Source organism: Oryctolagus cuniculus, chromosome 2, assembly GCF_051225735.1.
Source record: "Oryctolagus cuniculus isolate XC-2025 breed Fujian yellow rabbit chromosome 2, ASM5122573v1, whole genome shotgun sequence".
Taxonomy (NCBI): Eukaryota; Metazoa; Chordata; class Mammalia; order Lagomorpha; family Leporidae; genus Oryctolagus; species Oryctolagus cuniculus.
In genome coordinates, this window is record NC_142868.1 from 12,401,278 (window position 1) to 12,428,150 (window position 26,873).

The 26,873-nt window shown below is 41.0% G+C and overlaps 1 long non-coding RNA gene across 3 annotated transcripts in view; it reads right to left on the bottom strand.

The window, feature by feature from the left end:
• The window catches only part of LOC127486441 (uncharacterized), a 620,188-nt gene that overhangs the window by 223,588 nt on the left and 369,727 nt on the right, over window positions 1-26,873 (bottom strand). The window contains exon 3 of one of the 3 annotated variants that reach the window (XR_016229779.1): window positions 11,640-11,981. The exons of the other annotated variants lie outside the window; for them this stretch is intronic. This is a non-coding gene — a long non-coding RNA (uncharacterized LOC127486441). Of the gene's footprint in view, window positions 1-11,639; window positions 11,982-26,873 lie in introns of those variants that run through there. 3 annotated transcript variants of the gene reach the window in all.

A 26,873-nucleotide genomic window follows, 5' to 3' on the forward strand; every position in this document is an offset into this window, starting at 1 on the left:
GCTCTCATACAGAAAATAAAAACAACAAATGCTGCCAAGGATATGGGGGAAAAGGTACACTAATTGTTGGTGGGAATGTAACCTGTACAGCCGTTTTCGAAGACGCTATAGAGATCTCAGAAATCTTAAAAAAGATCTACCATATGACGCAGAAATCTGACTACTACGAATTTACCCACACGAAATGAAATCAGCATATGATAGAGTTATCTGTACTCCATGTTTTTGAAGCTCAATTCACAATAGCTAAGACATGGAATCAGTCCAGATGTCCATCATCTGTTGACTGGATAAAGAAATTATGGTACGTATACATTATGAAAACTATGCAGCAATAAAAATATGAAAACCTGACTTTTACAACAAAATGGATGCTAATGGAAACCAATGTACTTTATGAAATAAGCCAGTGTCAAGCAGACAAATACATGTGTTTTCCCTGATCTCTGATAACTAAATAGAGTACCTAAAAGGTACTATATAGAGAAGTGAAATTGACAGCTTTAGTTTTGATAATTGTTTACAGTCCTTGTCTCTATAGTCATGGAACAGTGATTTTTCTTCATACTATTTGTTGAACCCTTTACATAGTGTTTTAGTGTTGGGTTAATCTTATTTGTATAAATTCAACTAAAAATAGATCTTTGTCAAAATTAAGAGTGGGAATAGGAGAGAGAAGAAGAAGAAGGGCGGAAGCATGGCCAGGAGAGAAGGTAGGGTGGGAAATATCACTATGTTCCTAGATCTGTATATAGAAAATCATGAAATTTGTATATCTTAAATAAAATTTAAAAGAATAAAAAATCTTAAGTTAATAATAAATATTAACATTTTAAAATATATTCTTCTAAATAAACATATAGACACACATGCACAATTTTTTGTATGTATAAATTTTTAAGCAAAGAGGCAGAGACAGACAAAGAGAACTCTCACATGAAGCCAGGAACCAGTAAATCAGTACAAGTCTCTCACATGAGGTGATAGAGAACCAATTATTGATAGATCATTTGCTGCCTCCCAGGTTTCACATTAATAAGAATCTAGAACTAGGAATAGAGCATGGCCTCAAACCAAGGTAATCTGATGTGGATATGGGTATCCTAACTGCTGCATCAAACATGGCCTTGTGCACACATCTGTTGGGTGAATGTTTGGAGTAGAGGTTAAGGCACCACTGGGAATGCTCACAATACACATGAGAGTGCCTGGGTTCAAGTCCCGGCTTCATTTCTGATTCTAGCTTCCAGCTAATTACATCCTGGGAAGCATAACGTGATGACTCAAGTACATAGGTCTCTGCCACCCATGTGCAAAATCCAGGTTGACTTCTGGGTTTTTGAATTTTTCTTGTCTGGCTCTTAGACACATTCAGAGTGAATCAGTATATGAAAGATTGATTCTCTGTCTTTTTCAAATAAATAAATAAATTTTAAAATATGTGAATTTAATACAGAAAATTTGAAAAGGAACTTAAGATATTTAGAACATAAGATATTTTAAGTTATCAAAGATACCTGAAATAACAGAAAACAAACTATTGACTCAAAAAATATATGAGTAGCAAAATTAATTTGTATATGATAGAGTCAAGACTATATGAAGAGCTCCTTTAGATGTATAATGAAAAGACAAAACAAATAAGTATAAAAATGAGTTTTAAAGTATGAACAGAGGTGAAATAGCAAAAATTTAATGACCTAAAAATGGGACAAAGAAATGTTTTACCTCCACGGTTGGGCATACATTTCCATTGGAAAAATGAAAAAAGATACAATATGTGATTTTCCAACCAATTTATTGAATAGGAACCAGTGTTTTTGGATAAATTTGTGATGTACAAAATTTAAAATTTTGAACAATACCAGATTTTGAAGGGAGCTCTTAGATGAGGCTTTTATGAACAAAAGTGGTACAAAAATTTTAGAAAGTAATTTGGAATTCTCTAGTAAAGACAACCTTTTGTATATTCCACCCACAAGCAATTTCCCTTCTTGGCATAGACCCAAGAAAAACACTTTCACATGTGTACCAGGAGATGCATATAAGAATGTGCTTAGCAATACAATGCAGAGGAGCCAAACATTGGAAAGAATCCAAAGGTTCATGGACAAGAAAATGGATAAACTGTGATTTAACTGAAAACACACTTTCATGCAGCAAAGAAAATGAATAAGTTACATCTATATATTATTCTGTGTATACTAGTACTATACGAATAATACAGGGAGGGGCACAGTGGTATAAAGAAAAGGGAACTGAAGCAACAACATAAAAAGGTAAAAAAAATTAACAGAGATGCATGGACAATGATAGTATGATAGAACCCAAGAATTGCAATTAATCCGTTTTCATGCACACTAGGAACAAATTTTACAAAAACATGTTATCTGATTATACATTTTTCATAAACCAAGAAAATTTAGAGGTAGCATTTGGTCTATTAATTAAGATACTAGTTAGGATGCCTATACCACATATTGGAGGGCCTGTGCTTGATGTCTGAATATGGATCCTGGACTCCAGCTTCTTGCTCATACAGACACTAGAAGGCAGCAAGTTATTTGTTGAGTAATTGGGTCTCTGCCATCCATGAGAGAGACCAGGATTGAGTTTCTGATCTTGGCTTTAGTCTCCTGCTGCCCTGGCCTTTTAGAGAGTGAATCAGTAGATGGGAGCTCTCTCTGTCTCAATCTCTTTCAGATCTTAAAAAAATGCAAAAAAGAGACGCTCCATCCAAGATATTCTCCATCAGCCCTGTGTATCTACAAAGTAATGAAAAATAAACTAGAAGAAAATTGAAATGACTATAAAAAGTTTTCCCACTCAAACCTTCCATTCTTAGAACAGATACATTAATATAATAGAAGTGAGAGATACAGAGCTATAGAAGGTGCAAAAGAATCAAGTTAATATGAGCTTTGATTGACACATACATCTCAGTGCCTTACATGGTTTTATTCAAAATTATAGTCCCCGCTTCCCTGTTTATTTATTACCTTTACATTCCCACTAAACAATCACTATAAATAATCTAAAAAATTTAATATCTCTCTCTCTCTCTCTCTCTCTCTCTCTCACACACACACACACAAGTTCTATTATATTTGCCAACATTTTCCAAATTGTGAGTACATTTGACCCACTGTATCACAGGTTCCGTGGATTTAAAAAAACTGTGGATAGAAAATACTCAGAAAAAAAATTATCTCTGTACCAAATACAAAAATCTTTGTCATTAACAATGTAACACTAAACAATACAATAACAACTATTTATAGAGTATTGATATTGTATAGGCATTATGAGTAACCTAAAGATAATTAAAAATATTTGGGGGGGTGCTGGCAATGTGGTATATACCTGGTAAAGCCACTGCCTGCAATGCTGGCATCCCATATGGGCACCAGTTTGAGACCCAGCTGCTCTAATCCAGCTCTTTGCTATGGCCTAGGAAAGCAGTAAAAGATGGCCCAAGTCCTTGGGTCCCTGCACCCATGTGAGAGACCTAGAAGTTCCTGGCCTCCAGATTGGTGTAGCTCCAGCCTTTGTGGCATCTGGGAAGCAAAGCAGCAGATGGAAGATCTCTTTCTCTCTGCCTCTGCCTCTCTGTAAGTCTTCCTTTCAAATAAATAAATAAATATCTTAAAAATGTAAAGTATTTTGGAAGATGTGCACAAGTTTCATGCAAATACAAAGCTGTGAGTATCCCTGGATTTTGGTATTTGAGGGTGTGTCCTGGGACCAATGCATACCGAGGGACACTGACTGTACCTAGAAAGCCAAGGCTGTTCTTGTTGTCTGTGCCTGACTAGAGTCCGTGGGGTCCCTTTAACAGGTGTGTCCTTTCCCTGGCTCCTGTCTGTGCTGATGCCCAGAGCTCACACTTGCTATCTTCTAAGGGTTGACCCTGGGCAATTCAAACTCCAATGGAGATTTTTGTCTTCAGTGGAGGAGACAGTCACCAGTGACCAATTGATATGTGTATTACAAGTCTTAAGATTCTTGCCTTAAAGCTGGGTGGACTCTGTGCTGTGTATTACACTCCCAAACTCTGCCCAGGATAAGGCTGATGCTAGATTTGACTTTGTTCAACATCTTTCTTGTCTTCTTTGTCTTCTTACTGCCTCACAGGAATTCCCCAAGATCACTCCCTCAATAAGTCACTTACAAATAAATTTCTCAAGCTCAGATTCTCGGATCTATCATCATCATCTAAAGTGTTGAGTATGAGTAGAATTCAGTAGAACCTTGGTATGATTTTGTTGAATTTAAACATGCTACACTTTGTGGGAATTATGTTGGTACATGTGTAAAGGAGAAAGAATTTACTCTTCTTCCCTTATGTAGAGAAACATATGGAAGACGGCTCTTCATTATTAAAGACAGAACCTATCCAAGAATAGCTGAAGTACAAATGATTATATATACACACTATATAATATAATATATATATTTATATTTATATAACTGAAGCACTGAACACAGTAGAGTTGATGATAGTTCTCAAGCACAGCTGGACACAGGCACTGGGAAGGTATCATCTTCCCTGTTTTCCTACTTTTCTGATGGCTTCTGTTTTCTTTTGAATATTGGTCTCATTGTCTTCTACTGTAGGTGGTTTCCATCATTTGGCAGAAAAAGGTACCTATCCACAGCTTCAAATTACTGCATCCTTATTTCTTGTGAGCCCAGTGGAACAAATCCTCTCTTTGAGTAGCCATATGTGAAAACCTCAGGGAATATCCTAATAAAATAATCAACTCAAAATGAATCACCATGGCATGATGAAAAGGGAAGTAAGCAAACTTGGTTCATGGGCACACTGCTGTGGCTGAGGGCCCAGGCCCTACCAGAAATGCATCTAATGGAATCCTGCCGGGCATAGTGTGTCTGCTTGAAGAAAGGAATATTGGCTACTTAACAAATGAGAGCAACATCTACCTGCCATCATACACACTAAGCCAAATTGTTGGCAAACCCATGTGCCCATCTTATTTGCTTACCACTTTTTTCTAATGTTTTGGATACTTTTTAATGTTGCTTGCCACAATAACCACTCTTAGAAGAGAGCTTCTTGTCCCAAGCTCCACTCTTCGGTGGTCATGTATGTGGGAGTACTTCCTCAAGATCTTCCAAGTCCCCTCCAGGAACTAGAACCAGAAGGGGTTGGCAGTGCCATGTTCCTAAACATTCAAGAGTGGATGTGGTCACCAGAGTCCCTTTGCTTTAAATCTTGTGTTCCCAGTTCCTGGTGTCCTTTTCTTCCTGCCCAGGCACTCTAGCCCTCTGCACTTGAGGTTGACCGCATACTCTGAGGAGCACTAGACTTCCTAGAAGGTTGTCCTGGGGCCCCACATTTTGCCCCTGATTCTGGGAACAATAGTTACATAGCTGTGGATTGCTCCTGTTTGCTGGAATGTTTCTTTCACAGGGTTGTATAGAATTGATCTCAGAATGGTACTAACTCACTGCTCTATGTGACTCTCGCATGTACTGGATTAGACAATTCTCACACACACACACACACACACACAGAACGCTTTTCCATCCATCATTCTAAATATTTATCAATAGATCTATACTTCCATGAGCCCATTCTTAAGCAAAAAGGAAATACATTTTAAAACAAATTGTCTATATTGACATGGACCCAAACAGAAAAAGTCTGCCCTGGGCCACACACACTCTGAAGGAGGCCCTGTCCAAAGCCTTCTAAAGGCTTTTGGAATATGTTGCATGCTTGTCCCCTATAAAACTTTAAGTTTGGAACTCTCTTGTTTTCTCTTTCTTGCTATCTCTCTGCCACTCTTCCACATGATAACACTGCACAAAGACCTTTGCCAGGATGCAAGTCCCTTAACACTGGAATTCCAATTCAATAAACTTCTATTCACTATAAATTACTCAGCTTCAGATAATCTGCTATAGCAGCAAAAAATGCACTAAGATGCATTCTAAGGAAAATTGCCTCAACCACATTCATTGTTAAGTGATGCAGCCTTTGTCTTTTCCCTTATAATTGGAGTCATGTTCAGAACCCCACAATCCCTCCTCAGCCATAACAGTTTGACTAAAATGGTTCTATAATTAAAGGACATTGAAATAATGGGTTGATAATTCATATGCTTTGGTAAAAACAGAAAATGAAAACTGACAGCAAATTCTTTGGCATCCTCTGATAAAGAACATTAATCTACCTCTCCTGTTCTTGTCTCTACAATGACTTAACCAAAGGAATTCAGTAGAAGTGGTGCCATACAGGTTTCCAAAGCTAGACCTCAGGAAATTGGCAAACTTTCCTTCCTGTCTTTTGGAATTCTAGTCATCATACTGTAGAGAAGTCCAAAGAGTCACGAGGAGAGGCCCATTTAGAATGAAACGAGGCCAGAAGCCCCACCAACTCCCCAGCATGTGAGCGACTGACCTCAGAAGTGAATCCTCCAGCTCCAGCTGAGCAACCTCAGCCAATGCCACAAGAAGCAGAAAGAATCTGAAGCCCCCAAGCCCTGCCTAAATTGCAGACTTGTGGATGGATCTAAGGATGGTTTGCAATAGATAATCAGAAGTCCTCTTCTCTTTGTTTCCATTTCTGGATATAGAAATAGGGAACTACTGGTCTTCTTAGATTCTTTGATTAATAGTTTAGATTAGGAAAGATGGAGACATTTAAAAAGATGGAAAAATAAATTGGGAAGGAGGGCAACAGAATGAGAAGTTAGACATCCACCAATACAGGAGAGAGTCCATGAAAGGGAGAGGCAAGAGAAGCCAAGAGAAGTCTAATAACGTCCATGTTATCCTCCCCATCAATCCTCATATTATCCTGTATATGATGACATTAAATTTCCTCTGCAAAGACAGAGGTATGGGTTCTATTGGGAGCCAGAACTTAAGATATGAAAGAAGCCCTGAATGTTCCCTCATTCAGAGGGAAAATGAGGCCAGGTCCTGCCCCTTCTTATGGGTTTATGGGCATCAAAAATTGGTTGAGAAATTTTCAAATCAAGAGAAAGAAACTCAGACTATGATGTGTTCGTTAGCTTTCCACTGCTGCTTAATGAATTTTACCACATTCAGTTACTCTAGACACCACAAATGTATGATGTCAGTTTCCAGAACCCAGGAAACTGGGCATGGGTCAACTTCTCTGCTCAGGATCTCACATGGCTGAAATCAACCTGTCTGACTCTATAACTGAAATGCCTGTCTCTTCCTGGAAGTATCTGACAACTTTCAGGTGGTTGCGTACCCCTCCAGTCTTCCACACCATGGCCATCTACAGCTTCAAGACTAGCAGAAGACTCTCTTAAATGCCACAATTTTCCCCCAAGAAGGGAACAGTCTCTTTCAGAGGCTCACCCCGTAGTGTCTCATCCACACCCAAGAGGCCCTTCCTTTTGATCAACTTGAAGTCAGCTCATCGGAGACCTTATTTAAGGTCTGTGTTATGTAATCCCTAATCACAGGAGTGAAGTCTTTCATGTTCTGTCGTGGTCTACTCCAGGGGGAGGGTCACACACAGCACAGGAAGCAGGGGTGTGGGAGTTTTGGGGGACATCCTAGAACACTGCTTACCACTGTAAGGATATCAGATATAGTATGAGATATCAAGTTAAATTTGAATTTCACATGAATATCAAAAATTTTTAATAACTAATCCCCCATCATAGTCTTTGGAAGGTGCCAGTGTCTAAAACAGGGTCCAAAGATCAAATGCCCATAGAGGTCAAGCATGTGATATGAGCAAACCAGGTCAGGTGGGAACTATGGCAGACTTGGTAGCTCATGCCCCAGATAGATGGAGCCATGGCTCCCAACTCCAATGGGCCAGAATTTCACATTATTTTGCAATAGTTAGCACTTGTACTTCAACTTCTATATGATTCTCCAAGTGATGACAGTTAATCCACCACTCCCAAATTTTTTTAACATCTTAAATGCATTGAGAACTCTGCAAAACGTATTTATGGATTGTAGTTCAGCCCTTGGAAGCCAGTTTGCAATTTATACTCTAACGCTGTCATGAAAAGATAGTATCGGAGACTGCCTCCTTCTCCTAGGTTGCAGGCAGGGCTTCCCGGTGGCCCTCTGCCAAGTGCAGGGATCCCTTTTCTTCTCACTTGGCCACTGACCTTCGTCTCTAAAATAACATCGATTTGTCCTGTCAGAAAACTGATTGACAAGTCCCACAAAGCAGCCCTGATGCCAACAAATTAAATACCAGATTCACAAATCCTCTAATGTATACAATAAATGCCAAGTAAATACTTCCATTTTACCAGCTTTTATTTGTAGGAAGTATAAATCAGAAACTAGGATGGAATGGCACGGGCACTTGACTATGATTAAGTTTGGAAATCCTGATCATTGCTATCACTTTTTGTTTTAAACTCCCTTTCAAATTTTGTCTTCTCTTTATGAGTGGACTTATGGTTTTAATAACTGTATAAATGTTTTAAGAATTTTTTAAAGATTTTTTATTTGAAAGGCAGAGTAACAGAGAGAGAAAGAGGGACAGAAAGAAAGAGACATTCCATCCACTGGCCAAATGGCACCAATGGCCAAAGCTGGGAGCCTCCATCCAGGACTCTTATGTGGGTGGCAACTTGGGTAATCCTCTGCTGCTTTCCTGGGTACATTACCAGGGAGCTGGATCAGAAGCAGAATGGCAAGGACTGGAACTGGTGCTGCAATAAGGGATGCCTGTGTCACAGGCAGAGACAGCCCACTGCACCAGCCCCTAAGTAATTTTTTATTATTGCAGCTTAGAAAGAAGCTTAGAAAGAAGTTCAGTCATTGGGAGTTCAAGTCAGATGTTGAAGCCCACAGTGCTTTTAATTTGAACAATCAACAAGGCCTGTGGGGAAATCCTTTCTGGTGTGTGTTTCACTCACCAACAGGATGTCCCAGACTCAGGACATTTTCTTTGAACAGAATTTTCTCTTTGCCTCAGATGCCCTGGGAAACCTCACACCCACACAGGCAAGGTGAAAACCTTAGGGGTGAGGGTAACACGTGCTCTTGGTGACTTACCTCTCTCAGGCAGTCACAGGGAAGAAGACGTGTTTGTTCTGGGACTCCCCTGGAAATGATGGAGCTAGAGGTTTTAGCATTTCTGCCTCAGCTCTCTTTTTATCAATAAAAATGGCTAGTGCTTGGGGCTGGCACTGGTATAGTGGGTAAAGCTGCCACCTGAAGTGCCAGTATCGCATACAGGCACTGGTTTAAGTCAAGCTGCTCCGCTTCCAATCCAGACCCCTGCTAATGTGCCTGAGAAAGCATTGGAGGATGGCCCAAGTCCTTGGGCCCCTGTACCTGAGTAGGAGACCTGGAAGAAGCTCCTATTTCCTGGCTTCAGATTGGTGCAGTTCTGGCCATTGCTGGATAGAAGACACCTACCTCTCTCTCTCTCTCTCTCTCTCTCTCTCTCTCTCTCTCTCTCCCTTTGCCTCTCAGATAAATAAACAAATCTTTTTTTAAAATGGCAAAAATGGCTAGCACTTCAACACATTGATAATTGCCAGAGGCTTGTGGAAGCCTGTTATATCAATACATATTTGGGGGGAAAGAATATGCCAGAAAAAAGAGAAGCGAGCCCTCAAAGCAGACCTCATCAGGGGCTGGCACTGTGGCATAACAGGTTAAGCATACACGTGCAATGCCAGCATCCCATACGGGTACTGGTTTGAGTCAGGCTGTTCCACTTCCAATCCAGCTCCCTGTTAATGTGCCTGGGAAAGCAGCAGATTTTGGCCTGAGTCCCTGGGGCCCTGCACCCATGTGGGAGACATGAATGAAGCTCCCAACTCTTTGCTTCTGCCTGGCCCAGCCCTGTCAGTTGCAGCTATTTGGGGAGTGAACCAGTATATGGAAGATTCTCTCTCTCTCTCTCTCACTGTACCTTTCAAATAAACAAAATAAACATAAAAAGAACAAACTTGTCTTTTCTCTTCTAAGACACTGCACAGTTAAAAATCTCAGAATCACTTGGCAAAGTGATCACCATGAGCATCTAATCCAGCCTCTCCACTGGCTCTGGTCCTCAAAACTGTTCTCCGATCCGCCCTGGACTGCATAGAGGAAAAGAGGAGCTCAGGACCGAGACTGAGAGACATGGAGGTATAAATGTGGCTTCCGGATTCTTGTGTGAAGGAGGGGCTAGACGGGGCACAGAGAAAGGAGAAGAGGAACAGGCTGAGATGGCGGCATCTTTAAAGCAGTGGCCCCAACCTCTCCAAGACGATGACCCTTCCCTTTTGTACACTACACCTCAAAAGAAAAGTCCCCAGGGCAGTCTCTTCCAGAAGCCCATAATCTGTCCCACTCAAAGACAGTCATTGTATGAAGCCCCTCTGAAATGACCCGTATTCAAAAGAGATGAAGTAACACAGATGACATCATAATGTTATACTCCAGCCTAAAAGAAAAGTGGTTTTATCAATGTTTATTGATTGTGAAAATTCAAAGTGCCGAACAGCTACTGTAAGCTTAGCAGCAGCGCACATTTGGGATGTAGCAATGCTCTGACTTGTTCAGACTGTAGACTAAGTCTCATGTGTGACTTCTCACCTTGTGACATCCCTCTCCCTGATGCCCCCAGCCCTGCACCAGGCAGTTATTACACTCACACCATCTATATTGTGCCAGAAACATAGGTGCAACTGGTTATGACAAATATGCCATGCATCTGCTGTGTTTAACACAGTGCCCAGGTGATCAGCACCGCCTGTTGGGGGAAGACTAAACCAGGCATAACAACTCTGCTCTTGGAGCTCTTACTCTAATGGGGAAAATCTTGACTCGGTGGTGATGTGTATCATATGGGATATTTGCTACAGATCAATTTTTGAAATTTGCAAAGGATTCACTTTTAACAAAATGGATTATAGTGGATTCAACTTTATTTCTTTGGTACTATCACTCTCACTGCCGCTTCAAATTTGTTGCCATGGTTGAGAAAGAAAGAGATGGAGTTGTGATTCGCATTTCAGATACTGTGGATAATAACCCTATACTCTTCTTCTTCTTTTTTTTTTTTTTCTTTTTGGACAGGTAGAGTTAGACAGTGAGAGAGAGAGAGAGAGAGACAAAGAGAAAGGTCTTCCTTTTTCCATTCATTCACCCCCCAAGTGGCCGCTACAGCCTGTGCTGCGCTGATTGGAAGCCAGGAGCCAGGTACTTCCTCCTGGTCTCCCATGCGGGTGCAGGGCCTAAGGACCTGGGCCATCCTCCATCCCAGGCCACAGCAGAGAGCTGGACTGGAAGAGGAGCAACTGGGACAGAATCCGGCGCCCCAACTGGGACTAGACCCGGGGTGTCAGCACCGCAGGTGGAGGATTAGCCTAGTGAGCCGCAGCACCGGCCCCTATACTCTTCTTCTAAGATACGGAATCACATATATGAACACTTTCTGTCATACTCTTTGTTATAACTGAGCAGAAAAAAAGCAAGGAGCATTGTTTTGTAGAATTTGTCACTAGAGGTGTTTCTGTGGGCAGACGTGGTACCCATGGAACGAGCCATGAACCTATGCAAACACCTGCTGTTGGAGCTCCTAAAAGTAAAATGATCCTCATTGGTATTGAGAAAGGAAGAAGTAAACAGGTACGACCAAGTACAATTACCAGTTACATCAAGTACAGCGCACCTTCATGGAGGCCAGGTCTGTGTCAGACGCTGCGATGCAGATATCAACCAGAACTACTCACACCTGATGGAGGCTTTGGTTGGAGAAAGGAGGAAAGTGGCCCGAGTAATCGGAGACACTGCAGGATTCATCCAGCTCACAGGTCAACTGCTGGAAGGGACGATAATCACATGGCAGAGTCTCATCGAAGGGGTGACTCTTGGAGGGAAAGGATGGTCTGTCCAGCGAAGAAGGAAGTAGAAGGACATCAGCCCAGGCAGACAGAACAACATATGGAGAGGCACCCAGTCTGGAAGGTCATGACCTGTGCAGTGTGAAGAACTCAGGGAGTCTGGAGAGAGATAAAGCCAGAAAGATAAGCTGAAGTCCAATTGAGAAGCCTTGGTGCAACACTGTGTTTGGATACAATCTTTAGGGCTAGTGTTTCCAAAGAAATATATGTATGAGGGGCTTCAAAGAGTTCATGCCAAAATGGATTTAAAAGAGAATGTGAGGGGAGGCAGTGTGGTATAGTGGGTTAAGATGCCACTTGAGATGCCCACATCCCACGGAGTGGCAGTTCAAGTCCCAACTGCTCTACTTCTAATCCAGCTTCCTGATAGTGAGCCTGGGAAGGCAGAGGATGATGGCCCAAGTAATTCGGTTCCTGCCACCCACATGGGAGGCTCAAATGGAATTCCTGGTTCCTGACTTCAGTCTGCAACAGCTCTGGTTGTTGTGTCCTTTGGGGGAGTGATCCAGCAAATGGACGATCTCTCCCTGCTACCCTACCCCTGTTATTCTCTCTTTCAAATAAATAATCCTTAAAAAAAGGAAAAAGATAATATGAATTTCTCACGAATTCCTTCAGTCCACCTTATACACCTTTGTTGGCACACCAAATCATTTAGAGTATTTTAAAAACCATTGTTTATATATTGTAATTTTCCTTCCTGTAATGAAAACTGTTTCAAAATTAAAATTTAATGAAGACTTGCTTAGGACAAGGGCAGGTTTAAAAAAGTGGTAAGCAAGCTTAAAAAATATTAAAGACAGCATTGTAAGAGGGCATACAATAGGCAAAATATGGTAACATTGGGAGGCAAATAATGAAAGTTTAAACCCAGTAAATCCTAAGTTTTCAATTCTGTGACTATTTCAACCACATAATATTTATCTGAAATGTAATCTTTATAAGTATCCTAAACACAGATGATGGGGCACAAGGGTTTTAAGGAGCTCCCTTTCCTAAAGTTAGAAGGGGGTGGGGAGAGCATGAGAAGGGACACAGCAGGATGTGCAAGGACTTGACTTGCAATCTGGGTTTCGGTTTGCAAAAATCACTCACTCATCAGAGCGGTGGTACATGGGCTAAGGCAGGGGGAATACAGTGATAGGACTCTGGGTTGGGAGACCAACAAACGGTCTAAGAAACTGACCACAAATCCTGGAAAACGACAGCAGAGATGGTGTTGACAGAGACCGAGGGACACATTCAAATCTGCTTCCCTTGCCTCCTAAGTAGAGCACAGCCTGGCTAACAGGCAGGAAATGAGAAGAGATGGCTTTTTTCCCAGATTATTATCATTTATGCTTCCTTTCCCAATTACTGGTATTAGAATCATAATGTCGCATGATGGGGATGTTTTCTCCCAGTGCCCGGAAGCTGCAGCTCTAAGTGCTCATAAACATCTTTGGGAATGCAGGAGCCACAGAGTAGGGAAACAGACTTTCTGAGTTAGTCATTACAGCATCTGGGCTTAACTGTCAGTCACTTACACTGGTCATGCGCACAGAAAAGCCAGTTCATCATTACCATCAAATATCAAAAAGGAGACAATTTATACCAGGTGGATTGATGGTGTTTAATCCCCTCCTTATGATGTCTAGAATAACCCAAGACTCACCATGTCCAAAAAACATGGGCAGTGAGGGTTAATGAAGAAAAGGGAACATGTGGACACCATTCCATTTTTCTTGGTTGGCATCCATCATCATTTCCTATCCTATCAGCACCCAAATTTTCCATTCCCCACTTTAGTCCTTCAGTTTGGATGGGCCTCATCCACTCAGCACTGCCCAGCCAGATATAGAAAGTGCTAAGCCAGTTTGAGCAGTCTTTTCCTGTGTCCACAGTGACTAGTTCACAAGGAGGCATGCGGTTCAACATGGTGAAGGAGATTCCATCTCAGCACATTTTAATGCAAATGTGACCTGACGGTAGCAGAGGGCCACCACGTGGAGGGACGACAAACCCTATCCAGAGAGAAATGGACCTTGAGGATATATACCCTACAGTCTGATGGCCATGTTAGGCCTCTCTCTCTTTCTCTGGACTTGCCAGTTTTGTGAGAATACCCCCGTCCTTTTCCTCTCAGAGCAATTTGAATTGGGTTTCTGTTATCATTAACTAAATTCATCACTGAGTTAAGCCCAGCTCACTAGGTCCAAAGGTAACTGGTATGGGATAGGGAAATGGCAATGGAAAGGAAGCAGGCAGAATTGGGGGGAAATAGGGATGTTTTAACCTTCATTTTAATTCAATTCTGTGAACATTTATTATCGATTTGCTATGAGAAAGGAAAGGTGTGAGACAAGGTTGCATGGGGCAACAGGAGATATAAAGAATTAAGAAAATGGTCAGTGTCTATAACTGGTTATAATCCATTCAAGTGTGATTGAGGTAGTGTTGCTTCTTGATTCTGTGTCTACCAAAGCCTACTGCCCCCTTCTCTGACTCTCGAACTCTCTCCATCTCTCATGTGATGGTGTCTCCAACCCAAGGAGGAGGTAGACACCATCAGCTGAAACTCCCTCAACATCCTCATTACTGTATTCTCAGTGTCTGGACAACATTAACTCTCAGGAAATTATTTTGTAAGTGGACGTGAGAACACAACCAAAAACTGAAAGGCCCACACACAGATCAAATGCTGACCTGTGGAGGCCTGCCCCACAGCCTTCTCTCTTCTTGTGTCTTTTTCTCTATTGTATTTGTCCATCTGGCAATTGCACTTCACCTAGATGCATACAATCAAGTGTGGTATGGAGCATTTGGAAGGAAAGAAAAAAGAATGGAGGTAGAGAAAGAAAAGAGGAAAGGAAAGAAGAAAGAGGAGATGGCGGGAGGGATGAAGACATGGAAGGATGGAGGGAGTGAGGCAAGGAGAAAGAGGCGGGTAAGAAGAATCTCCACTGCCTCTTAGAGTTTGTTGGCATGGAAACGTGATGTATCTTTCCCTGCACAAAGACTCAAATACTCTTACAATACTACTGTGTCTCAGCTGAACAAAATACCCAATGGGAAGCGAGCACAAAATGCTACCAAAGAAATACAAGCTGAAGAGAAGCTTGCATAGGAAATTGGGCAGATATGCCCTGAAAATTCACAGAGAAATATCCAGGCAGATGTTGAAGTCAAGAAACTGAGTCCCAGGTCCACAGAGCTGGAGAAGGCTGCTGGTGCCTTCCCCCTCCCTGCTGAGCCTGCATAAATAAGATCTACTGCAGATCCTACCTGCCCTGTCTGCTGCACTAAGAGATGCACAGCCAGTTGTTGCTTCTGCATGTGCTGTTTCTCCTTCCTCCTGCCTCCTAAATGAAATCCCAGGTCTGTGAGCACAGTGAGAACCGAGCATGTTAGGCATCCACGCCACGGGAACCCTCTTGCTTTTACGGCTGTGCTCGTCCATCTTTCTGCCTTAGAAGCCCTTATCTGCAGGCTCCTCTGCCCAGCTGCTGGATTCTAGGTGTGTCCTTCAAATAGAAGAACACATAGTTATAGTTCTTCCTCTAGAATTGAAACCCAAGATGGGTAAAGCAAAGCAGGAAAGCAGGCATCCTTCCTCTTACACATGCTGCTCAGTGAGTCAGCATGAGGACTGGCATGACGGAAATAGTCAGAAATGCTGTGAAAATCAAGAGTCAGGAAATGCAATCATGATGCTCAAAGTATGAGCACCCCATGATCCCAAAATGGGACACCCACATTTGCAGCAGGGCTATGGGGATGTGTATATATGTGCATTTAGATAAAGATATATAGTTGTAATCTCAAATGCTTTTTATTAAGAAGTAGGAACATATAAGTTATAAATTAATATTGAACTCAAACTTAACACCTGACTTAAAAAGACCCTTTAGCAAAATTAGGTAACTCCACACAAATGAAGGTGTTGGATTCCTACAGCCTACGTCAGCCTCAGGGAAATGAGTGCCTTGTCCTTAATGGGATGTGTCAAAAAACACTCCAAAGTCCAGGGCAGCCAGGAAGGTGGTCAAATCAAGAGGGAGGGAGGTAGAGAATGATGCTGAGAAAACCAGGGTCTGTGTGGGAAATGCTCATTGATCTGGGAACCAGATGAAGAGTATGAGATATGAAGAATGGCAAAGAAAGCCCAAGAGGTGGTATGAGGTCAGGTAATGCTATCTTAGGGAATCTGAACCTTATTCATAGTCAATCCATGGAAGGATTTAGAGTAGGGAGTGCTATAATCAGATTTGTGCTTTTTGAAGTCACTCTTTCGAGATCTAATCCTAGCATGAAACCCAGACTGAGCACTTCAGGAAATTAGCTTTTCTACCATGACTGCTCTAACCCTCCTTGGGAAATTGGTGATTCTGGGTATGGTAGAAACACCAAAGCTCCTCCAGTGAGCTTCCATTTGTTGCTAGTCTTGACATTACTCCAGACTGGGATATTCTGTCTCAGACCCACCTTTGGAAGCAACTAGCACATGTCCTGAGGTACCCCCACCCCAGTTTCCTCCTCTTATAATTGTTGTTTCCAGGGCTGAGACAATAATTTACTGAGAAATCATACCTTCCTCCCTCACAGAGCATGGACAAGAGGTAGGTCAATCAATAACAGCATGAAAAATTCAAAGGGAAAAAGAAACACTGGCTCTTTGTTGGGGTTTATAGCATATCATGCTGCAATATTACCTAAGAAGAGATTCTAGTTTTTTCTTCACTCTCAGGCTCAGGACCCTGGTCAAATCCACAGCCCTTAGTGCCTTGCCATCTTCAACCACAGTGAAGATCACCAATTGTGATCTTTCAGTACCTGAATAAGATGCTCCTGTTTCCTCCCCTCTCCAGTTGATACCTCCATTTCATCAGATCCTTAACTTATACTGTATACCCTCAACTATATTCATCTATCCCTGATGCCCTGTTTAATCTCATCTATCCTCATATGCTTCATCTATCTTTGATTATCTTTGCTTCTCATGGTGAATCTCAAAGTTTCATTACCAGTGTGCTACCTGCCCCCACAAAATACTAACAACAATAATGAAGCCATCCATGACACACAGCAGGTTTGCAAGAAATATCATTGGAATGGAAATTTACAGACTCTTCTTATGATATGGATATAACCAGATAAAACCATCATAAATGGAAAAATATCATAAATCAAAAAGGCTTTTAATGTACTTTATCTACTAACCATTATACCTTAGCCCAAGCTACCTTAAATCTACTCAGAGCACTTACATTATCCTACAGTTGAGAAAATCATCCAACACAGTACCTACTGTGTTGAATATTTCATACAAGTTATTGAACACTGTACTGTACATGAAAAACAGAATGGTTAGATAGGTATGCTGATATCCCTTCAGTTAAACCATTCTCAGTCAGGGCATGTATATAGAAATCACAACACTTGGGGTGTACTGGTAACATATCTTCAATGCTGTTTTACATTATTTTTATTTAATCCTCATAAGAAGCCCGTAGAGAATGTGGCATTTTCCCCAGGTGAAGGAATTTCACAGCTTATGAAGGTGCGGTTACACCTAAGCACAGGTGCAAGGCCCAGGGAAGTACTACTGATCCTGTTGGCAATGATGAATCCCATTTAGAGTCACCCTGCAGGATGTCCCAACAAACTGTGCAGGAGGCACTTTCTATACCTGACCTCTTCTTACAAAAAAGGAATATGAAGTTCAGGGAAGGTCAGTGACCTAAAAAACTCAACTGACCAGCAATGGGCAGAAGTAAAACTGATATCTGTGGTCTTCTATCAGAAATAAACTCATTTATATTCTGATGTTATTAAAGCTATGAGCATTTCTTTTTCAGGGAACATTTGTATTTTTAAAAGCAAAACAGTTCACTTTCAACGTAAATATTTTCAGTTGAAAGAATGTTCTGAAAAACTCTACCAGATGATTCAAGTTTCCATGGTCCAAGTTATGCTTTGTACTTCTACAGCCATATCTGTTTCTAAGATCAAATAGAAAAATAGGTCAGATTTTGAAGTTATCTTCCTTTTCCTACATCCTCCTCTATTTTTTGCCTCTTTCTACTACACAGCACATTTTGCTCCCTTGAGTTAAGGCAAAAGAAATGTGAGCTGCTCTTTATGCAAACCACAGGAGGAAAGACTAGGAGAAAAGGCAGAATCAGCTATGGCACAGGTTTTGAATTATTGAGTTTTAATGATTCAAATAGAAAAATAGAAATATTAAGCCACAGAAAGATTTCTATAGAAGATAGAAAGATTAGGCAGTGACCTAGTTTGACTTCACAAGCAGATGGAAGATTCTTAAGGAATTGTGTCATGAAGAAAAAACATGAAGGAAATGCAAACAGCATTGATTGAGAACAGAATGGACAGATTAGCATATGCATTTTGGCCCTAGACTGCCTACATTCAATTCCCAGTCCCTCTTCTTAGCTGTGTTTCATTTTCTTCACCTCTAACAAGGAAATTATGGTTAAAGTATGTTGAGCCAAAATAAATCTGGCTTAAACCCTCTGTATTTGAATGGTAAGTCTGGCCTAAAGTGGTTTCTGTATATAATCAACTACAACCTATCTTGATGTGTAAACAAATTGTAACCTAACAGAAGAGTATTCTGTAACCAAGCAACGGAGCCTCAGCCAATTATAGCAAGTGGACTTCCAGCCAATCAGAGAGGGAAACCTGCCAAAACATGACCATATAAGGCAAATGACAACTGCAACCCATCGGCTTGTTTCGGTGTGTCACTTCCTTTTCTAAGGCTATAAATATAACCTGTACATATGGTGGAGTGGGACATTCTGAACCATCTAAGTATGAAATACTGCCCAGTTCTAGAACGTTTTCTTGCTCAAGTGAACATAAAATTTAACTCATCTCAGCTTTTTCTATCAACAAATACTACCTGCATCAAATGGCAAAGGAGGAACCAAGGATTTAGTATATGCAGCCTGTTTCACACAGGCTCTGGTGAACGTCTCTAAGTATGCAAAGCAATAAATATTTTATAGAAATGTGTATGACATTTAGATTTTTATGACACATTCTTGATTTTGTCAGCTTTGCTAATGAAGGGTGAATACATCTGCATTTGTGAGAAGAAGATGGGATTTAAGGGAAAGGGAAGGAGTGTGAAGAAAAGCATTTTACAGCTGGGATTCCCCAAATCACAATTAGTGTGTCTCAAAGTCACCAAAGAAGCTTGCTTTGAAACAGTGCAGTAGAGGTATTATTTACATAAGTTTCACTCATTTTAAGTATGCAACTCAATAGTTTTCCTAAGTTTATACTGTTGTGCAATTATTACCACAACTCAGTTGTGACATTTCTTATTCATGCCTGGAAATCTTTTCATTTTCATTTTGCCAAATTACAGAGCAGTGTTAATATTATGGTGTTTTTTTTTCATACTTTCAGCACTGCATTTTGATACTTCCATGGTAAGTATACTTACATGGTCCATTCAGGCTGCTATAACAAAAATAATACAAGTATTTGTTTCTCACAGTACTGGAAGACAAGAGTCCAAGATCAAGGTGTAAACAGATTCAGTGTCTACTGAAGGTCTCTTTGTTCCTGATAGATGGTGCCCCCTTGCTAAGCCCTGATATGGTGGAACAGGAAGCTGTCTGAGATCTCTTTACTAGGACACTAATCTCAATCAGGAGGATTCTGCTCTCAGGACCTAACCCCCTCCCAAAGATCTCCCTCCTTATACCATTAACTTGGGTATTAGAATTTTAATATATGACTATGGAGAGACACAACACTATGACTGTAACACATACATAAATAAATAATAGCCAGCAATATGTCAGATTTTTTTTTGCTTTAAAATTAATGGGATCGTAGCATGCATTCTCTCCTTGACCTACCTCCTTCACTTAAAAATGTGTCTCAGACTGAGGAACAGCACTATATCACAGAAGGTAATGCCCCACTTGCAACGTGGGCATACCATATCCAAATGCTGGTTCAAGTAGTGGCTACTCCGCTTCCCACCCAACTCCCTAGCAATGTGCCTGGGAAAGCAGTGGATGATGACTCAAGTTCTTGGGTCATCCATGCGGGAGACCACAATGGAGACTGGACTCCTGGCTATAGCTGTTTGTGGAGTGAACCAGTGGATGAACAATCTCTCTGTCTCTGCTTCTTTGTCTACTACTCTGTCCTTTATATCAACAAAAATAATACATTTTTATTAAAAATGTGCTTGGAGATCTTTGAATCTAGGCTTTTTGAATATACTCTTTTCATTCTTTTGTAATGTCTCCCTAGTATTACAGGGCAAAAATACAGCATAATGCACATGACCACCATTCCCCCTTTGATGAAAATCTAGATTCTTTCTTTTTTGATTTCATATAAGATGGCAACAACCTCTGCATGCTGTATTTGTGGATGTCTATGTATTATCCTGGAATAGAGAATGCTAGAGTTAAAACTCCAATGGAAAACTTGCTAAAACCAGGCCTCCTAATGCCCTTCCTCTCCTTTCTCAGTCCACCAACAGATTCAATTACTTGGCGACTGAACCTGTATTTTCACAAAGCATCTGCTCTGGAAATTCGGATACAACTTGTGTTACACCATCTACATCAGTGACATTGTATTCAGAGAAATATATATTCAAATGTTTGTTCTATTGCTGCAAGTGGTATATAATTTTGGACACCATTCTTTCTTGCCTATGTCCACCCAATCAATCCATTCACTCACCACTGAGTAAACAAGCATTGAGCACCTCTTATGTGCCAAGAACAAATCTTGGTCAGAACATGATACAGACACAAATACCTACAAATAAAGACAATAAAGTACCACAGACTCTAGAAAGAGAGGCTGGTACACTGCTTGTTCAGTAGAGGAGGACACCTGAGGGTTCTGAAGAGATTGTAGCAGAAGGAACACTGATGGTGAGCCTTGAATTGAAGGTAGATTCTTGCCAAGCAACCAAAGACAATCCAGGTAAAGGAGACAAGAGAAGAGTGCCTGTAGACATCACACATAGAGACTTCATATGGTGCAGAGGAGGAGATAGGATCATGGGAGGTTTTGTAAGGTGTACCAGGGTCCTACATGAGATATACCATGGCATCTTGGTACAATCTTTGGGAAGGGTGTTAAGGAAGCAAAAAAAAAGGGGGCTAAGGCAGGGAGATTCAGGAAATTGAATCACTTTGCTTGTAGCCTTGTTTCCCAGTCAGAACTTTGTGCACAGTTCACACCAGACATGAAGATGAGAGTTCATTAAAAGGTAAAATGGTGTTTTGTGGCTATTGTTGACTTGCCTTATTGATGAACTGACTGTCCTTGGCCTTGCTTTAACCCACAACTAAACTTAGCATTCAAATGCCTTTCTGCAACTAAACTATGGCAATTGCAAATTCTGATTCAGATGCTGGGTATGGTGTTTTACTTTGTATGTCAATTAGTTATGCCACAGTGCCCAGATAGTTAGTCAAACATTATTCTGGATGCTTCTATGAGGGTGTTTTAGGATAAGATTAATATTTAAATCAGTAGGCTTTGAGTAAGGCAGATGTTTCTCCTTAATAATGGGATAGGGCTTTATTCAATCACTTGAAGGCTGAATAGAACAAAGGACTGACTTCCCTTAAGTAGGAGAGGATTCTACACCGGTCACTGCACTTGAACTGCCCCACTGGCTCTTCCTGGGTATCCAGCCTTTCACATGCTAGCTTTCATAGAATATAAACCAGCTCCTTAAACTCACTCTCTCTCTCTCCCTCCCTCCCTCCCTCCCAACCTCCCTCTCATCCTCCCTTTTCATTCTGTTTTCACTGGAGATCTCTAAATCAGGAAAGACAAGCTGAGTCCTAAGTGGTTCTCTCCAGGGCTAGAGAAGTCCCAAGCCTGTGATGGTAAAGTCCTCAACACAGGAAGAACATCTAGAGCAGGACTTTCTCCTCCTGATGCAGCAACCCTCAGGTTCCCTTGGTAGCCAACGTAGAAGAGAAAGCAATAGAGAGAAGCTGCCAACCAGATTCTGCCAGGCCTGGGTGTGCTAAGCTTGCAGCTGAAGGATAAAGAATCTGAGGACATAATCCTTCTGCAAACTGTCCTATTACACCAGTTATTTATAGATGTCTTTTCTGAACCCCCTCTTTCCATTCCCTGTCTTGTTTCAAGATCTAATACTGGTATGTCCCTGCACAGAGTGTTACTTTGCCTGCTTTTGTTGTTTTGTTTTCTTGCCTTTTCTTCATTTATTTGTACAAGTCAAATCTCAGAGGGTGAAGTCTACATATTGAAAATTCTTCATATTTTCCCCAAAGCAAAAGCAGTTGCCAGATGGACATTTTCTTTTTAACAGCACTTTACAACTTATGTGGCAGTACTAGGCTTAATTAAACTCTTAGCCTCGATTAGGAAAATGTCATAACTGAGAATAGTAATATAATCATACTATAATACCTCATAGGTTGTTATAAGGATTAAATTAGCAAATACAGAATGTGCAGCACTTAATAAATCTTATATCTTTCCCCTATAGTTTCTCATGATTATTATAATGAACCTCTGAAGTGGACAGGATGTGATTAATTAAATCTGTTTCATAAATGACAGCGATGAAGCTCAGAGATAAAATCCATTACTCAAGGTCACACAGCAAGTGAGAAGAAACACCAAAATTTGAATTCAGAACTTCTGACTTCAATGCTGTTATTACTACACACACTCAGGTTTTAAGGCACACCACTGATACTGAGAAAATGCCTACACACTTAGCAGCTTATGCAGATCAACGAGTTAAAAATCATACATCACAACAGATTATAGATCATGCCAGATGAGTAACAGTTGGATAATAATCAATGAAAGGAAAATGTCAATCGACAGTTTTTGGTCTGGTTATATTTCTCTGCAAAATCTTAAGCAAATCCTCAGTTCTTCAAACGCCCCCACAATTTGAAGGTCCAGTCTGATGTCCCTTCAGTCTTAGGGTATTCTGTTCCAGAAGCATGGAACAGCAGCCTCTTCCTTCATGAAACTCTTAGCCAGTTCTCAGTGACCCTGCCTGCCCCACTCCCCATCACAATTCCATTTTTCAACCTCCTCCTCCATCATTTCTTTGGCCATCAAAGTTAGCTTCCTGAAACTCAAAACATATCCAACATTCAACTGTGCATCAATAAATTAAGCCCCCTCCCAAACTCCAAGTTGAAAGTCCAACTCCCCTCACAAGGTTCAGAAGGCCAGTCTTTACTCATGGCATCAACACGCATTTAATGAGCCCTACTATGTGCCAGGGTTCTAGACGGGGATCACGGGGATCAATATCATTGCTTTCATGGGCTTTAGATTCCAGTGGGGAAGATAAATCAGCAAGCAAGGACGTGTAAGTAAATATATGTTTTCATGATACAATCTTCTCCTAACTGCCTCTCCACCACTTCTTCCCTATACTTGGTTTATTTGCACGCATTTCCCTATACCAAGTACATCATGCACCTTTGTGCCTGTGTCCTCTTTGCTTCCTCCATCTGCAACATCCTTGATTCATCTAAATTCTGCAAAATATATTTATCTTTCAAGACACAGTTCACCCCATCTTCTACATGAGGCTTTTCCTACTTAATTCCATGCATCTATGCCCTTGTATATGCCCCATTATATGTAAAATTTCTATTGCAATCATATTTTTGTTTGTCTTTTTATTTAATACAGAATGACTATAAAGGCAGTTCTGTGGATTGCAAAATATCTCTCTATTTTTTTAACCTGTCATTCCCTGCTGTGATGGTGAATTTTAGGTGTTAACTTGATAGTGGATTCAGGAGTAACCAGATAGCAGGTAAAGCATTATTTCTGGGTATGTCTGTAAAGAAGTTTCCAAAAAGAGATTGGTTTTTCTGTTTGCTTGGTTTTATTGACAAATTATAACTGTATAAATTCATGCATATCAAAGTGGTGTTAGGATTTTCTTAATACAATGTAGAATGATTAAATCAACTTGATTAACATGTTTATGACCTTAAATATTTAATGTTTTTGGTGATCAGAACATTGAAATTTATTTTAGCAAAATTGACATTTGCATCAGTGAACTGAGTAAGAAAGATCTGCCCACATCCAGTGTTGGGTGAGAACCAAACAGTCAACTGGGGACCATGCACAGAACATAAAAGCAGAGGAAGGAGCCGGCGCTGTGGCTCACTAGGCTAATCCTCCACCTAGCGGCGCCGGCACACCAGGTTCTAGTCCCGGTCGGGGCGCCAGATTCTGTCCTGGTTGCCCCTCTTCCAGGCCAGCTCTTTGCTGTGGCCCAGGAGTGCAGTGGAGGATGGCCCAAGTCCTTGGGCCCTGCACCCCATGGGAGACCAGGAGAAGCACCTGGCTCCTGCCTTTGGATCAGCGTGGTGCGCCAGCTGCAGCGCGCCAGCCGTGGCGGCCATTGGAGGGTGAACCAACGGCAAAGGAAGACCTTTCTCTCTGTCTCTCTTTCTCACTGTCCACTATGCCTGTCAAAAAAAGAAGAAAAAAAAAGGCAGAGGAAGGACCAACATTCCCATTCATTCTCTCTCTCTCTCTGCCTTTCAGTCCTGGGGCTGGTTCTCCTTTTTTCTCCTGACCTTAGACATCAGAACTCTAAGTGTTCTGGCCTTTGGACTCCAGGACTTTCTCCTGTAGTCTCCCAGTTTCTCAGTTTCTTCTGCAGTTGACTGAGAATTACACCATTTGCTTCCCTTATTCTGAGGCCTTTGCACTTCAGCTAAGCCACAGTACAAGATTCCCTGGTTCTCCAGCTAAAATGCAGCCTATAGTTGGACCTTTTTAGCCTCCATACTCATGTGAGTCAATTCCTTTATAGATCTCCTCTCATATATCTCATTATCTATATTACTCTACTGACTCTGTTTCTCTGGAGAGCCCTGATACTCTCCCACTCTACTCAAAGCTTTGCAATGATTTAACAGTCCCTTATCATCAAGAGATAGAGTTTGTATCCCTACACCTTGAATCTGGGCTAGCCTTGTACCTGCTTTGGATAACACAATGTGGTAGAAGAAGTGGTGTTCTTGATGATTTCTGCTCTCTTGGATCCCTGTGCTAGCTGGCTGGTGGATGGGAGATGTCATGGAGCCATCAGGATAGCTCTCCATTGCCACGAAGGGCCAAAGGCAGAATCAGCAAAGCCACCCAGCCAACCCATGGATTAATTAACAAAAAAAAATATTCATTGCTCTTTGTCTTTAATGCTGGTGACTGTCTGTTCCACAGCCTTATTGTGGTCCTAGACCTCTAATGCAAATGCTTTAAGGAATCATTAAATCTTATTCTCCGTATCTGCCATATCACAGGCATTATTTCACTCATCTATTAATTTACTCACTTAATCATTTATCTATTTTAAAACAAATTTGTCTACTATATGTCAGGCTCTCCTGTAAGCTAAAATATTGACACAATATGTTTTGCCCTATCAATATAAATGTCACTGAGCTGACTGACATGTTTATTCTCTGGTTAAACTATTCTGGAAATAGAACTTCCCTCACTGTTCCATACAGCAAATTCTCATCTTTAATTTCCCCATGGATCAAAAAGTTCTTCTTCCTTAGTCCAGCCTCAAGAGCTCCAGCTTGAGTTTGAGCTTCTGTCTTCTTGCTAAGCTGTGCATGGACCTGGAGAATACAACTCAACATCTGCCTCATAAAAATCCTTCATAAATTTAAATTCAGTATTTAAGTCAAGGAAACAGTTAAGCCCCTTTATATGCACTAAAGATTTTATTTTGGGATATCTCTGTGGGAAGGGATGTTTGGGATTAATTGAACTTTCTGGGTATCTGCACATGAGCATCGGCATTTTATTTATAGAACCAGAACACCTGATCCCAGCACCTGCAAAGAGAAATTACTCATTTAACCTCCCGAACTCCAATCAGAGAGAGGAGGGTATTGAAACTCTGATGCAGGGCCTGGGGCAAGGAGTCAGGCCCATGGGTTGGGGGACAAGAGGACCTTCTAAAAGGTCAGCCTTAGTGCTTGTTTTTTGCTATACCCCTCTCCCCTTCCTCATGGTTACTCATATTCTGCTTAGAACCCACTGCTAGAACAGGTTCTTAATAATTAACTAATATATATTTACATATATTTATATATTGCTACTCTCATTGCTACAGATACTATCTTCTACAATATTTTAAGCATTTTATTTACATAATTTTAAAGATTAGACGTTATAGGGGGAAGCCATTGTAATCCATAAGCTGTACTTTGGAAATTTATATTCATTAAATAAAAGTTTGAAAGCAAAAAAAAAGAATTAATATTTTTACCTTTTTCATTTTCTCTATCATGGTATTCAGAAAGACATCATCCTTGCAGAATGTTTGATAAATACTCACTTTCCTCTTACTGCCTTTTAAAAGACAATGAACTATACTCAAGACAATGTTCTGTATGCACTAACTATCAAAAAGGGCTTCCTCACCATTCTCTATAAATACACACAAGCCCTCTCATTCTCCCATCCCTAGATTCTTCTTCATAGTCCTTGGCATCAACTGACCTGTACATATTTATGTACACATGTTGTTAAATCTGTTTTCTCCTAAAAGAGCTGGAAATTTGCTTTGTTTATGGTTTTTTTGCCTCAATTTTTTTTTATTGAAATGTCATTTACATACACTAAAATTTACCAAAGTTTGTTTATTTTTATTTCTTTTAAAGGCAGAGTGACAGAGAGAAGAGAGAAGAGAGGGAGGAGGAGAGAGAGAGAGAGAGAGAGAGAATCTTCCAGCAGCTGGTTCAGTCCTCAAATGTCCACAGTAACTGTGACTGGGCCAGGGTGAAGGCAGGACTCCATCCTGGGCTCCCACATAGGTAGCAGGAACCCAAGTACTTGATCCATCGTCTGCTGCTTCCCATGGTGTGCCTTCGTAGGAAGCCAGAACTGGAAGTGGAACTCCATCCCAGGCACTCAATTACGTTACACAGGTATCCCAAGCTCCGGCTTACC